The sequence below is a fragment of the Macaca thibetana genome, chromosome 20, assembly GCF_024542745.1.
Source record: "Macaca thibetana thibetana isolate TM-01 chromosome 20, ASM2454274v1, whole genome shotgun sequence".
Classification (NCBI taxonomy): Eukaryota; Metazoa; Chordata; class Mammalia; order Primates; family Cercopithecidae; genus Macaca; species Macaca thibetana.
In genome coordinates this window covers 62,447,382-62,464,353 of record NC_065597.1, presented here as the reverse complement: position 1 = coordinate 62,464,353, position 16,972 = coordinate 62,447,382, and positions in this window count along the sequence as shown.

Genomic DNA, 16,972 nt, shown 5'->3' with positions numbered 1-16,972 from the left:
AAGTGTTAGGGAGGATAAGAAGATGAGGCCCTTACAAAACGTTAAATTAAAAAAAAGAACAGTTTTATAAATAGAAAGGGAAATCAAGGTTTAGATATGTTATTTATAGTGTAATGATAATCAAGAAAATAATTAAAAAGTAAAGGCATAACTTGGGAGAAGAGGCAGGAGAAAATACGTGTTTGGAGATAGTAGTAGAAATGAACGCAGCTCCCAGCCATCGCAGCAGGAAATCAACAGATAGTTCCTGAAGTAGAAAAATCTGGAAGTCACATATTATTTAGCTATATGGAGGTAACAGGGGAATTTCAAATGAAAATGGTTAAAAAGTGGTTCCCAAGGGCATATGACTAGGTTGGGCCGGCTGGGGGCGATGTGTGGAAATAGGGCAGGGAACTACTGCATTTCACTATTGAAAAGGAAACATTGTTTATGAATAGTCTGTAATAACACGGAAAAACATTTCTAATTTAAGTGGGAAAGCTGGTAACAAATTGTATACACAGAACTTTAGCAAGTATATAAAAATGAAAAAGAAAATAAGCAAAATGCTATGCACAGGGAAATGCCAAATTATCTACAGCTCTCTGGGTGGTGGGAAACAGGATCATTTTATTTTTTGTCACAACCTTCTTCATTTCTGTATTTTCCCAATTGTCTATAGCAAATATGCACTACTTTTATAATGCCAAAAGAAATTACATGTTAAAAGACTTGAATGGTATCCCTTTGGTTCAGTTTTCTACACTCTCTGAGTTAGATAGGTATCAAAAAGGAAGGTTTGGCTGGGAGTCGGAGGTCGTGGGATTTTGCTTTTGCTCTGCTAACAATAAGCTGTATCTCGTGGGTGGGTTCCCAGCCTCTTCTACTGCAAAGGGAAGGTTGGACTAGGGGATCTCCAAGCTTCCTTCTTTCTCTTGTACTTTAGGATTAATTCTAAAGCAATTCACCATGCACTGGGAGCAGCTCCTTATTCTTTCATTTTTATTTCATTTTTTCATTTTTGTATTTTTTTTTGAGATGTAGTTTCACTCTTGTCTCCCAGGCTGGAGTGCAATGGCATGATCTCAGCTGACTGCAGCCTCTGCCTCCCGAGTTCAAGCAATTCTCCTGCCTCAGCCTACCGAGTAGCTGGGATTACAGGCGTCTGCCACCACGCCCAGCTAATATTATTATTATTATTATTATTAGTAGTAGTAGTAGTAGTAGTAGTAGTAGTAGTAGTAGAGATAGGGCTTCATCATGTTGGCCAGGCTGGTCTCAAACTCCTGACCTCAGTTGATCCACCTACCTCGGTCTCCCAAAGTGCTGGGATTACAGGCATGAACCACTGTGCCCAGCCTATTTCATTTTATTTTTAACAGCTTTAGTGAGGCGTAATTGATATACCAAAACACCCTGCATATATTTAATGAATACAGTTTGATGAGTTTGGACATATGCACACATCTGTGAACCCATTGCCAGAATCAACATCATCCATCCATCCATCATATCAGTTCCAAAAGTTTCCTTGTGTCCTTTTTCTCTTTTTTTTTTTAATTTGTGGTGAGAATATTCATATACAGAATTTAACATAGTGAAATTTATAAAAGCAGAGAATAGAACGGTGATGAGCAGGGCCTGGAGGGAAGGGAAATGGGAACTTGTTCAATTGGTATAAATTTTCAATTATGCGGGATGAATACGCTCTACAGATCTGCTGCACAATATAGGACCTATAGTTAACAGTACTGTATTATGCTCTCAACAGTTTGTTAAGAGGGTGTATCTTCTGTTAAGTATTCTCACCACAACTCCTTATTCTTAGTCATCATGATCCACAACAGGATCCCGGTCCCGTCTGGTTCCCTTGAAATGATCTATGTGTGTACCCTTATCAAATAGAACCTGCTGTTGGCATCACAGATGCAACAAAGAGACAATGGGCTTTGGAGTCAGGCAGACCTGGCCACTCATTTATTGTGTACCTGGGGGGCAAATCACTTGTCGCATAGCACCTGCAATGCTGACTGGTACACAGTGATCTGTCAAGAAGTAATTTCTCTGAACCTACCTGCCTGTCTTTAAAGGGAGACGCATAATGATAATCCTTACTTTCTAGAGTTATTGTGAGAACAAGGGAGCTTGTATGTCAAAGGATGTAGCGTAGTGTGGGACACATGACAGGGTCTTGGTAAGGGGAAGTTGTCACTACAGTAGCCAACCTTTACTATGTTTATAAAACTTAGCACAGAGATTTGTGCTCCGTATTCGTTATCTCGTTTAATCTTCTTATAGTCCTTCCAATGAGAGAGGGATTTCTCTCGGGTTAGAGCTACAATATGAAGTGTAGCTAAGAGCATGGACTTGAGACAGACAGACTTCCATTGTCTAGCTGTGTAATTAGGAAAGTTATGTAACTTCTCAAAGCACCTTTATTTTCTCATCTGTAAAATGGGATGTTAATAGGATGCCTACCTCAAAGATGGTAGTGAGAATTAAATAAATTACTGTATGTAAATTGCATGGAGGAGTGCCTGGTGCATAATATAGTTAGCTATTATCATTCTTGTTTTACAGATGAGATCACTGAAACTGGAAGTGGATGGATAGCTCCCCTAGGGAGGAGTGTCACACATTTAAGAGTAAAACCATGAACCCAGGTGGGTAGAAGCCATCACTTGCTTGCTTAATCATCATGCTGTTTACCCTTTCCCTGGTCAACTATTCAGCGTGAGTGAATATGGATGAAAATGCCCAGATGAACTGTTGCTCACTACATATTGCATTTGTGGGTCTGAGTAAATAACATCTGATAGAAAGTGTCATTACAATAAAAAAATAATAATGACCCAGAGAGCTTCAGATGCCCAGTGTTGTAGTCAAGCTAAAGACGAGGGATGGCATTTGGAAAGGCCATATCACAGAGCATGCAGAGCCTGGGCATGGAGCGGTGACTCAACATTGAGTCCCTGGTTGCTACCCACAGTCTGGATGGCTTGCTGGTAGCCTGGGAAGCGAAGGTGGAGGGGTCAGTGGCTTTGTGTTGGAAATTGTGGAGCAGAGAAGAAACAACTATTGCGAAAGTTTCCTGAAACCGCAGAGAACCTGTCCAGAGTGATTTATTGCAACCGGAGTTTCATCATTTCTTTCTGTCTAGGGGATTCTGTTTGTACGTTTCTGCTGACCTCCTTCCCCAAGAAGCGAGAATAGAATGTGACCTCTCCTTGTTCTTTATTGAGTCCAAGTGCTCAAATGCACCTTCAGGTCAGACACAAACTCATGAGGAATCTACTTTGAGCTCACAATCACTGAGTTCTGGTGTGCTACAAGGTGGCAGTAAAAATGGAAACCATCACTCCTGATATTTTAAGCCAGTTCCATGTTCCAGGCATACTATATCACTGAATCTAAAATGACATCAATAACTTACACTTTTATTTCATGCACCACTAAGAAAAAACCCCTCCATCCCATAATCTAGGATATACCCTCAATTGTAAGTCACGTTCCAATTCCAGAGATGATAAAATGTGGTAAATACGTTTCTGAAGAGTAATTCAATATAGTGTTAGCTCATTTGATGCTCCCATGGACTCCACAAAGCAGGCATGAATATACACCCCTTTCAAGAACAGGAAAATGATTCAGAGACATTAGATAACTTGTTCAAAGTTAAACAGTCGGTAAGAGAGAGCCAAAATTTAAACCTAGGCAGCCTGATGCAAGCCCATGCACCTTTTGCAACCTGCAAGTCGCCTGTTTTCTGTGCACTTAAGGCAGGAAGCCTCGTGGTATCTTCGTGTTCCTTCTCTCCCATTCCTCAGCTGAGCTTCAGGCTTCACACATTACAGCTTGCCTGTTCCAGACGGAGTCCCCAGCTGCTTCCAGAGGCCAGTAGAGCCCCAGAGGTCAGAACTTCCTCCTTGAATCTTTTCAGAACTCTCTGGTTGAGAACAGCAGAAACTATCAGTAGCCTGCCTAAGCAGATGGGGAGCTTGTTGGGAGAAAAAGGGCAGCTTGCAGAATGGAACAGAGAGTGGACCTGGGCAACGCCAGGAGTCTAGATGCCAAGAAGCCTTCAAACCTCTACTTGCAGGAATCTGCATTAGCCAATTCTGATTAATTTTCCTGAAGTCATGTCACAAAATGCAAGAGTCAACATTTCAGGACAGACAACCCCACTGAGGATGCTCAGGGGAAGTGCACACGCAGCAGAGAGTTCCTTAAGAGGAAATTTAGGCAAAGAGTGCAGGCTTTGGGTTCAAACTGCCTTCTCGCACAGCTGGCTCTGCCTACTCTCTGGGTGACCTTGGGAACTTAACCCCTCTGCACCTCAGTCCCCGCATCTGCAGAATGGAGTTCACTACAGCCTCACCTCACAGAGCTGGGAGGATGTAGGAGATGATGACTCACACCATGTATGCAGCAAGTGCTTAATAAATGTTGGCAACCGTCTATCCCTTCATGTGTCAAACTTTGAAAGTTATAGCTCTTTGTCACAGAAACTTTCTGATACCTACAACTGCATGAATTTTTTTTCCCAGAAGTATCTAAAGTCCCTAAAATTGGAAATGCCTCATGTTTGGTTTTGAGCTCCCACTTGGAAGTGAACACCCTCAGGTCTCAAATTTTCTGTTGAAAATACATAATATCTGACACTGGTATATAAACGGATCATTTCCAAAGCCATCTTTCAAATGCCTTGTTTTATTTGATCCACTATGTACATAGTGTGTGCCCAACACTGTGGCAATGTCTATAATTTTATATGCAAAGAGACAAGGTCTCATTTTTATATACAAGGAGACAAGTTTTAAGTGATTCTCCTGCCTCAGCCTCCCGAGTAGCTGGGACTACAGGTGCATGCTACCAGGCACTGGCGAATTTTTGTATTTTTAGTAGAGATGGGGTTTCACCATGTTGGCCAGGCTGGTCTCGAACTGGTCATGAATTTATGACTTAATAGGTCAAAAACCTATTAAGTTGTAAACAATAGATCCTAAACTAGGTTTCCCAACCTCAATACTATTGACGTTTTGTCAGTTCTTTGTTGGGGAGTGCTGTCCCGTGCATTGTAGGATGTTAAGAACATCACATCCCTAGTCTCTAGTTCTAGGTGCCAGTAGCAAATACCCTTCCCTCTAGTTTTAAAAACCCAAAATACCTCGGGACATTTTTCTTTTCTTTTTGAGATGGAGGCTTTCTCGGTGGCCCAGGCTGGAGTGCAATGGCACGATCTCTGCTCACTGCAACCTTCACCTCCTGGGTTCAAGCGATTTTTCTGCCTCAGCCTCCTGACCAAGTAGCAGAAGCACAGGTGTGCACCACCCCTCCCAGCTAATTTTGTATTTTTAGTAGAGATGGGGTTTTACCATATTGGCCAGGCAGGTCTCAAACTCTTGACCTCAGGTGATCTGCCCACCTCCGCCTCCCAAAGTGGTGGGATTACAGGTATGAGCCACCATGCCTGGCCCTCCAGACATTTCTAATTGTGCTTTGTTGTGCAATGTTGCTCCCAGTTGAGAACCACTATGTCGGATCAACGTAAGCTCCATGAGAAACTGGCTGTGTCTGTCTCATTCACCATTGCATTCTCAGGATCTAGAAGAATACCTGACACATAGAAGGTGCTTTATATCTGCAAAATGATCAAATAAACCTGGATCATGGCAATCTTAGGTTAAAAACAAAAGAAACAACAAAGCACACTTCATGTATCCTTATTGCTTTCTAAATCAAGTCTGAATTCCTTCTCTGATGCTCAAAGCTCTCCACCATGTGGGTCCAAGTGTACCTTCTCAGTCTTATGCTTCCATTTGGACTCAGGTGGTCCCCATGGACTCATTTCACCACTTTTATTTTATTTTATTTTATTTATTTTATTGTATTGTATTTAAGACGGAGTCTCACTCTGTCACCCAGACTGGATGGAGGGCAGTGGTGAGATCTCCGCCCACTGCAACTACCATTGTCCAGGTTCAAGTGATTCTCCTGCCACAGCCTCCCGAGTAGCTGGGACTACAGGTGCATGCTACCAGGCACTGGCGAATTTTTGTATTTTTAGTAGAGATGGGGTTTCACCATGTTGGCCAGGCTGGTCTGGAACTCCCAACCTCAAGTGATCCACCTGCCTTGGCCACCCAACGTGCTGGGATTACAGGTGTGAGCCACCATGCCTGGCCAACCACATTTATTTTTACAGAACGATCTCAACTGCTTGGTGAGAAATCATTTCAGCCTACCACATTTATCCTGCCCTAGGAGACTCGTCAGAAGAACTGTCAAACAAATACATTAGTCGTCCAAGTGACACTACCAGGTAAACCCTACATGAATAAGAGATGATAATGCTTTATCGCACAAGAATAAAGCTGACTCTTTCACCCTGCTTGACATAGATTTGAAATGGTGCTTCCAAGGCTGTGGCTGGAAAGAACCCAGCTTCAAGTGAGCCTCCTCCCTTTTGTTGCCCCCTCTCTGCCATCCTGGGATGGGAGTGTGCGTGGGGAGCAGGGGGGTTACTCAGGATCTGATGTAATCCTTCCTATCCATCCATGGTGCACCGTCCTGAGCTTGCAGCTGAGCCCTGGGAATGGTCTCTCAGCTGTGGCCCCTTCTGTGTTCCACAGGGGCCTCTCCAGGGTGTACAGTGCAGAGATGTCCACAGAGATGTTAAAAAAAAAAAAAAAAAACAAGGCCAAGGAACGGAACACATGTGGCTTTTCCAGCGGGGATGGTTCTTATTTAAACTTTGGTATTACGTTTGTTTTGATATTTGAATTTGAAGCCTGGCCAGGAAAGAGGAAAATCTACAATTATAATCATTTCTTAGCCTGTTAAGATGAAACCTTAAAATGAAATGTTAGGTTAGAAAGTAGGCAAAACAGCCGGGCACAGTGTCTCACGCCCGTAATCCCAGCACTTTGGGAGACCGAGGTGGGCAGATCACAAGGTCAGGAGATCAAGACCATCCTGGCCAACATGGTGAAACCTCGTCTCTACTAAAAATACAAAAATTAGCCGGGCGTGGTGGTGCGTGCCTTGAGTCCCAGCTACTCAGGAGGCTGAGGCAGGAGAATCGTTTGAACCCAGGAGACAGAGGCTGCGGGGAGGCAAGATCGTGCGCCACTGTACTCCAGCCTGGGTGACAGAGCAAGACTCTGTCTCAAAAAACAAAAAAAAGTAGGCAAGACAGCAATAGACTCAGAGGTCAAGCAACCCAGTTTCCAATTCAGGTTTCTCTCTTTGTAGGTGTATGACCTTGGGCAAGTTATCTCACCTTTCTAAACCGTGGCTTCCTTAACTGTAATAATAACGTTAAACTCTTTGGGTGCTAGGGAGGCTTAAAGGAGATAATGCATGCCATTTGCTTAGCACTGTACCAAAAGCCACACATAAAGGAAAGGTGCTGTTTTGTTTTTGTTGTTGTTGTGTTTGTTGTAGTTGCTGATGAATACAGCCTCCTATAGAGACAGCAGGGTGTCCTCTGGACAACAGCTTCTTCCAGAGATCAAGTCTTACCCTTGAAACGTGCAGAGCCATGTCAAATCTGAAGTCAATGTCTTCTTACCCTTGGCTTGTGAAGGGAGACCGACAAGCTGGGTGGGAGAGGGTTGGGGGGCAAGGGTATTATTTGGCAAAAGCACTGAAAGTTTCCACTTAACACCTGGACTAAATATGGACCCATTCTGTGGCCATCCCCCTCTAGATCTCCATGTCACCATTTATACAACAAGAAGGTTAGAATCTCAATGTCTCTAAACTATCTTCACCCTTTGATCTGCTAGTCTGGTGTTGTTCAATGGAACTGTCTGCAGTGCTGTAAACATTTTAACTCCCAACATGGTAGCCGTCAACCAGCTGAAGGTATTGAGAGTTGAAATGTGGCCAGTGCCACCAAGGAACTAAATTTTTGACTTTATCTAAATTTTAATATATTTAAATTCAAATGTAAATAGCCCATGTGGCTAATGGTTACTACATTGGATGGCACAGCTCCATAATTCTGGAAATCCACAATGAAGATTCTAAATGCAACCACAATTCCCATATTGTGACCAGATGCATCCATCCTGTAGGTGGCAATAGGAAGGTATGTTACACTAGCAGACTCTGTGAGGTCAGAGATCATGTCCCAGTATGACTTTCTCTCCAGAGTCTTTTATAGCATAGAACACATAGCCGGTGATCAATAGCATGTCAATAAACGAATGAATGAATGAATGATTTTTCTCTAGGAGTCTCTCTTTTATCTTCCTGCCATAGGCCTGAAATTCCCTTAAGAGCAAATAATTCTGGCAGCTTTTATTGTGGTGTCTAGAAGTCATCTGTTAAAATACAGCCACTCTTGGGAAGATATTGCAATAAGGCCATTATTAGCATCCTACATACATTAATCCATCAGATTAGTTGAACAGTTAAGGGAAGAACACACTGATTGTAAAGGCCGAGGGAAATTCTGTAACTAAATGAGTTTATGTGTTGCATATTATATGTGTTTCCTTGTTCCTTGTGTATTCAGGTGTGCCTGTCTGATAATTTCCATGTGTGTCAGTGTATGGCTCTGTGTGCAATATATAGATGGGATTTGTCCATTGTTAAATAATTGGACTCCAAATGACAATAATAATAATAATCTCAATAGTAATCTCTGCCACTTAATATCTAATGTGATCTTTGAACAAATACTTAGCCTTTTTGAATTCACTAACTGTGAAATGGGGATAATAGGAATTACATCTTATGGATTTGTGATCATTAAACAACATATTTTTTTTTTTTTTTTTTTTTTGAGACGGAGTCTCGCTCTGTCGCCCAGGCTGGAGTGCAGTGGCCAGATCTCAGCTCACTGCAAGCTCTGCCTCCCGGGTTCCCGCCATTCTCCTGCCTCAGCCTCCCGAGTAGCTGGGACCACAGGCGCCGCCACCTCGCCCGGCTAATTTTTTTTTGTGTTTTTAGTAGAGACGGGGTTTCGCCGTGTTAGCCAGGATGGTCTCGATCTCCTGACCTTGTGATCCGCCCGTCTCGGCCTCCCAAAGTGCTGGGATTACAGGCTTGAGCCACCGCGCCCGGCCTAAACAACATATTTTTTAAAGCACCTAACACAATACCTGACATATAATAGGTGCTCAACAGGTGCTCACTAAACGACATAATAAAATTGTGATTATATATTGCAATGTCTACATATTGTATATGTCTTACTAACTACATTAAATGCATTGCAACTGTTCTCTTCCTTAATTCTCATCATAATATTGCCAGCTACGTAGTCTATTATCCCCATTTTACAAATATGGAAACGGCCTTGAAGGAGCTGAGTGCCTTAACTGAGTTCAGTGAACCAGATCAGCAAATCAGTCAGTGTTGAAGAATAATAGTAATGCTCCTAGAGTGATATAATAGGAAAAAATAATTGGAAATGAGCACAGACTGAACTTCAAATCTACAGCCTTTCCCTAATGCTGCTAAGGCCTCTGGAGCCGGGAAGGCCCTGAGTGGCCAGACATCTGCAAAATGGTTTCTCATCCTTTCCTCTCTCAGCAGTTAATTCAGCTAGCTGAATATGGCTCCAGGCTCAGAGCCAGTTAGAGCCCTCTGAAAACAAGGCTGTAGGTGGATAAGTGGGGAAGGTCTGTTTTCTTCTCTTGTGCATACGAAACCCAGACTGTATGAGTTTTGAAGGTTAGCAGGGCTGCTAAGGAGCCTAGTTAAGGCCTGTTTGGAAAGTAAAAGGCTGGAACAAAGCACCTCAGGCCAGAGAAAAAGGAAATAACAACAGCTGTCTCTGCAGATGCGCTTCCCTCACCTACTCTTGCATCCCCATCCCATCCTGGGGATGTGGGTGGTTGCAAAGTTGTGTTTAGAGAAGAGATGAAATTGGGTGGGGGTGAGGGAAGCTTGAGACATTATTGTAATGTTAAAGCTATAAAATCTTTGCGAAATCTTCTTCTTCTAGATCAAACCTGGCCTGTAAACTTGTTTAACTCCCACGTTATGGTTGTGGGAGATATTACCACCCAATACAATCTAAGAGGCTTCCAGACTGTGTCTGAATTCATGTCATGTCCAGTATCTGCACCACAATTTTAAGAAGTAGGAATACTGAAGAGATTTCCTGATAGATTAGTAATCTCAGAGTCCCGGAATCTTCCTGCAATGTCTGCTTAAGAGTCAGGTTGTTTAGGTTCAAACCCCAGCTCAATGTTAGTTAACTTTGACTTTCTTCTTTCAAAAATGGGGGTGATAATGTTGATAATGCTATGACAATTAAAGGAGGTAACTTATGGAAAACATTTAAATAGTACTTTGTACAAAATAGGTGTTCAGTGAATGCTGGTGCTCCTTATAATTATTCAATCTGCACAAAACATCCTTTTAGAAATGAAATACTGTGATTGGTCTCATGGCCAGCGGTCAGAGTGCATTGCACTCTCACAAAGCTTGTATCTGGAGTTGGTTCAACAGATGCGTTTTATCTCCCATGTCCTTTAAGTGACAGAATCCTCAGTCATTGAGAGGAAGTCCACAAGTTTGGCGCTTGACATGGTTAAATATAGTTTGGATTTTTGTTCCCCTCCAAGTCTCATATTGATATGCGATATAGTTTGAATGTTTGGCTGTTTGTCCTCTCCAAGTCTCGTATTAAAATATTATCCCTGTATTAATCCTTCCTCACACTACTATTAAAGAACTGCTTGAGACTGGGTCATTTATAAAGAAAAGAGGTTGAATTGGTTCACAGTTCTTCATGCCTGGGGAGGCCTCAGGAAATGTATAATCATGGTGGAAGGCAAAAGGGAAGCAAGGCAACTTCCTTACAAGGTGGCAGGAAGAAGTGCGAGCAAAGCGGGGGAAGAGCCCCTTATAAAACCATCAGATCTTGTGAGAATTCACTGTCATGAGAACAGCATGGGGGAAACTGCCTCCAAGATCCAACCACCTTCCCACCAGGTCTCTCCTTCGACACCTGGGGATTACAATTCAAGATGAGATTTGGGTGGGGACACAGAGCCTAACCATGTCAATCCCCAGTGCTGGAGGTGGGTCTAGTGGGAGGTGTTTGGGTCATGGGGGCAGATTCCTCATGAATGACTTGGGACTGTCCTTGTGGTCGTGAGTTTTCACTCTATTAGTTCCTGTAAGAGCTGGGTGTTTAAAGGAACCTGGCACCTCTCCCTCTCTCTCTTGCTCCCTCTCTTGCCATGGATATATCTGCTCCCCCTTTGCCTTCTGTAATGATTGCAAGCTTCCTAAGGACCCATCAGAAGCAGATGCTCGTACCACACTTCTTGTACAGTCTGCAGAACTGTAAGGCAAAATAAACCCCTTTTCTTTATGAATTACCCAGCCTCAGGTATTCCTTTATAGAACGCAAAATGGATGAATGCAGCTCTGAATCAGACTTGATCACCCTTTGGTGACCCCTTAGCAATGTCTTTGCTCTAGGCTGAGCCAGGACCTAGCTCTGGGAGTTTCTGCAACTCAAGAGTTGGTAAATAGTTACCTCCAGGATCCAGGCCCAGTTTCCAGCTTCTATTCTGCCACTTTCTGATTGGCAACCACAAAGAAAAATGGCGAAAGAGCACAAGCTCTAGATTTAGGCCGAGTGGTTCAAATCCTAGCTCTACCACTCATTTGCTATGTAATATTAGTTAAGTAATTTCACGTCTATGAACTGCAGGGTTTTTGTTTGGTTGGTTGGTTGGTTGGTTTCTTTTAACCTTTAAAGGGTAATAGTTTTAACCCATCTACTAGGGTTATATCATTAGCTATGCTTCTTTGGTTACAAGCAACAGAATCTGGTTCTGCATTGCTTAAGTCAAGGAATTAATTATGAAAATAAAGAGTTGCTTCCAGGGTGGCAGGGAGAAAACAGTGCAAAATATCTAGGTATCCTCAAATGGCCTTGGTAGCGCAAACCTCTTGATGATTATGTGAATCAGGGTTCTCCAGAGAAATAGAACCAATAGAATTGTAAACCAAAAAGTATCTGAGGCAGTATCTGAATCAATTCAGAGTTTTATGTTGTCAAGGTTAAGGACCATAGCCCGTGACACAGCCTCAGGAGGTTCTGAGAACATATGCCTGAGGAGATTGGATTACAGCTTGGTTTTCTATATTTTGGGGAGACAGAAGTTACAGGCAAAGACATAAATCAATACATGGAAGATATACATTGGTTCAGCCTTGGAAAGCAGGACTTCTCAAAACAGGGACTTCCAGGTCATAGGTGCATTCAAAGTTTGTCCGATTGGATATTGTCACAAGAGTTAAAACTCTGCCTGAAGAGTTGAATTCAGCATAAAGAAACGCTTGAGTTTAGATAACGGGGTTGGGGAAGCCAAGGTTCTTATCATGTAAATGAAGCCTTTGCATAGCAGACATCAGAGAGAATAGATGGTAAAGGTCCCTTATCAGAGCTTAAAAGGTGTCAGACTCTCTGGAAAAGACCCAGTAAGGGAAGCAGGTTCTCTACAGAATGCAAATTTTCCCCCACAAGAGATGGCTTTGCAGAGCCATTTCAAAATATGTCAAATAAATATATTTTGAGGTAAAATGCTTCACCTGCTACCTGTCGTGTGTCGTGTCATGGCAGAGTCAGATTGCAATTTGGTAACATATTGCTACAAGTGGCTTGTTTTGTCAGTCTTAAGATCTCTCTTTTCATGTTAACGCTGGCCGGTTGTGCCTAAACTCCGAAGGGAGCAGGGTATTATGAGACATGTCTAACCTCGCTTTCCCATCATGGCCTGAGCTAGTTCTTCCAGTTTCTTTAGGATTCCTTTGGCCAAGATGGTGTCTATTTAGTTGGTTGAGGGCCTTAGAATATTATATTTTGGGGTTAGAGCATGTATTTATACATACTACAGAAATTGGTTCATGCAATTACGCCAACTGAGAAGTTGCACAACCTGCCATCTGCAGGAGGGACATCCGGGACAGCCAGTGGTCTAGTTTCAGTTTGAGTCCAAAACGATGAGGACAAGGAGAGTTGATAATCTAAGATGCAGTCCTTACACTATGGAACACTATGCAGCCATAAAAAGAATGAGTTCATGTCCTTTGCAGGGATGTGGATGAGGCTGGAAACCATCATTCTCAGCAAAATAACCCAGGAACAGAAAACAAAACACTGCATGTTCTTACTCATAAGTGGGAGTTAAACAATGAGAACACATGGACCCAGGGAGGGGAACATCACATACTGAAGCCTGTCGGTGGGTGGGGGCGGGGGGTGGTATAGGTGAGGGAGAGCATTAGGACAAATACCTAATGCATGAGGGGCTTGAAACCTAGATGACGGGTTGATGGGTGCAGCAAACCACCATGGCACATGTATACCTATGTAACAAACCTGTACGTTCTGCACATGTATCCCAGAACTCAAAGTACAATTTGAAAAAAAAGATGCAGTCCAAATGCAGAAAGAGAGAAATGTCCCGGCTTAAAATAATCAGACAGAGAGATAAAATTCTCTCTTACCCTGCCTTTCCTCTGTTCAGGCCCACCCACAGTAGGGAAGACAATCTGTTTTACTCAGTCTACCCATTCAAATTTTAATCATATCTAGAAGCGTCCTCATGGGCCCACTAAGAATAATGTTGACAATATTTGGGCGCTGCATAGTACAGATAAGTTGACACATGAAAGTAACTATCATAGTGACCTCACTTGGGCACCAACAATGGAATAAATAAAGCTCAGTGGTTTCCACTCTCCTTGCATCACTTCTTTCAAGAGTCAAAGTCCCCGTTGGGCGTGGTGGCTCATGCCTGTAATCCCAGCACTTTGGAAGGATGAGGCAGGTGGATCACTTGAGGCCAGGAGTTCGAGACCAGCCTGGCCAACATGGCGAAACCCCGCCTCTACTAAAAATACAAAATTGGCCAGGCGTGGTGGCACATGCCTGTAATCCCAGCTACTGGGGAGGCTGAGGCAGGAGAATTGCTTGAACGCGGGAGGCAGATGTTGCAGTGAGCCGAGATTTCGCAATTGCGCTCCAGCCTGGGTGATAAAGCAAGGCTCTGTCAAAAAAAAAAAAAAAAAAAAAAAAAAGTCAAAGTCCCAGGAAAGATACTGAATGACTGATGCTAGGTCACGTGCCTGTTCCTAATGTATTCCGATGGTGTGAAAAGTGATATGGTTGAAATACCCAGCACATAATACATGTTCCATATATGGATACCTATTTTTATTGTTTTTGTTTCTCTGCTCTCTGTGCCTTGTTATCAGTAACTCAGTGAATCATTTCAGAATGTCTTTGCAATCCAGTTATCCTGAACACAACCTCCTCAACACCCACTGGCCGAATTTGCTTCTTTGCCAGCAATAATGTACACAATTTAGGTGTTGAACAGTGTGATACTAGTTATTTCAGTTCTTGTCATTGTGTTTACCAATTTTTAAAAGTCTTGCCTCCAGGGCACACTGAACATGATTACTCTGTGTGAAAGTCGCATTCCTGGTTGCTTTTCCTAATGCACTAAGCCAGAGTGCTACCAGCCTTTCTCCCTGCCCACTGCACTAGAGGTGCAAGCAGGTCCTTGCCTGGGAGGAAGGGAGCCGAGGGGCATGACCTGGCATGAGTGGGGACTGTTGGGGGTGGACCCTGTACTTTTTAGTTAGTAGGTTAGCAAGCTCATGAAAAGGCATAGCCAGGTGCGGTGGCTCACACCTGTAATCCCAGCATTTTGGGAGGCCGAGGTGGGGGGATCACCTGTGGTCAAGAGTTCGAGACCAGCCTGACCAATATGGTGAAACCCCATCTCTACTAAAAATACATAAATTAGCTGGCCGTGTTGCTGCACACCTGTAATCCCAGCTACTCAGGAGGCTTAGGCAGGAGAATCACTTGAACCCAGGAAGCAGAGGTTGCAGTGAGCTGAGATCGAGCCACTGCACTCTAGCCTGGGTGAAAGAGCAAGACTCTGTCTCAAAAAAGAAAAGGCATAGCTCTTGCCTCAAGAGCTATATTTTGAGCCTCAAGATTGCACTTTTTTTGTTTGTTTGTTTTTTCCTGAGACAGAGTCTTGCTTTGTTGCCCAGGCAGTAGTGCAGTGGCACGATCTCTACTCACTGAAACCTCCACCTCCTGAGTTCAAGCGATTCTCATGCCTCAGCCTCCTAAGTAGTTGGGATTACAAGCCCTCGCCACCACGCCCGGCTGATTTTTGTATTTTTTTAGTAGAGACAGGGTTTCTCCATGTTGGCCAGGCTGGTCTTGAACTCCTGACCTGGAGTGATCCACCTGCTTCGGCCTCCCAAAGTGCTGGGATTATAGGTGTGAGCCACCATGCCTGGCCAAGGTTGCACTTTAATACTTTCATCATCATAAAATGAAATCTTTCACCTAAAATCTTTCATCATACTCATAAAAACATCATGTGCATTTATTAGCTTTGCACAAAAAAAGGGCAAAAAATCTGTTTTTGAAATGTATGCAAAGGGAGAGCAACTGCCACTTCCTCTCCCCTAAATACATGTATTTTCCCTTCCCCTGGCTCACACAGTTTAGGTGCTGAACAGTGTGATACTAGTTATTTCAGTTCTTGTCATTGTGTTTTCCAATTTTTAAAAGTCTTGCCTCCAGGACACACTGAACATGCCTGGCCAGTTAATTTTTGTATTTTTAGTGGAGGTGGAGTTTCACCATATTGGTCAGGCTGGTCTCGAACTCTTGACCTTAGATGACCCACCCACCTTGGCCTCCCAAAATGCTGGGATTACAGGTGTGAGCCACCGCACCTGGCTATAAACACTTAATTTCAAACTCGGCCTCGAGCAGGGGCCTCTCACCATCACTTCTTCTAGCCCCTGTGCACTTCTACAGAATCTTAGGCGGACTGGAGTAGATTAGAAAGGGAAGAAAAGATCAGCTCCTAAATGCCAGCTCTCTAGTAAGAGTATTTTCTAGTAAGAGCCTGTTTCCGCCCCGGATGACACCAGTGTGATTACAAGTGCAAGGTCTGCAGATTCCCCTACCCACCAGGGTGTTCGGACCTCCCCATGTGAGCAACATTTTTCTTTTTCTTTTTCTTTACTTATTTTTTTTTTTTTTTTTGTTAGGAATTTTACTCTTGTCACTCAGGCTGGAATGCAGTGGTGCGATCTTGGCTCACTGCCACCACTGCCTCCTGGGTTCAAGTGATTCTCCTGCCTCACCCTTCTGAGTAGCTGGAATTACAGGTGCCCACCACCACGACTGGCATACACACACACACACACACACACACACATTGTATTTTTATTAGAGACGTGGTTTTTGCCATGTTGGCCAGGCTGGTCTCAAACTCCTGTCCTTGGGTGATCCACCTGCCTCAGTTTCCCAAAGTGCTGGGATTACAGGTGTGAGCCACCACACCTGGCCTAGCAACATTTTTCATAAGAGGCAGCCTACTGTACTGGTGATATAGGAGTGAAGAAGAAATTATTTAGGCAGATAGTGAGGATATAGGAGTCCTCAGTAAGGTTTTCCTCTTAATGAAAAGCAGCCCCCAAATCTTTTTTTTTCCCCCTAACAAAGAGCATCTTGTAAAATTCAGCTGCAGACACAGGCAAGCGAGCTGGAAGCTTGCACAGTTGAATGTGGGCATTTGTGCCAGTAGCAAAAGTCTACCTGGGACTAGGCATGTTCAAAATGGCGCCTCCATCTTCCATTCTTTTTGCTGAACCACGTGTACAGTAAGGAGAAGACAACATGACACTGGCCAGGCAAAGACCCCATTTGCATAATAAGATTGGAGTGGGGCGACCAGCCTTCCCTGGCCGCTAGGTAAATCACACACAGCCTCCTCAAGCCTGTCTGTCAAATCTGGAGCAATCTGCTGGTTTTTCCTTCCCGGCATCCCTCTTTCTTGCAAGCAAGAGAGCTGTTCTCCTTTCTCTTTCTTCTGTCTATTAAGCCTCCACTCCTAAACTCACTCCTTGTCTGCTTGTGTGTATTGGCAATCTCATCTTCTTGGCGCCAGACGATGAACCCTGGGTA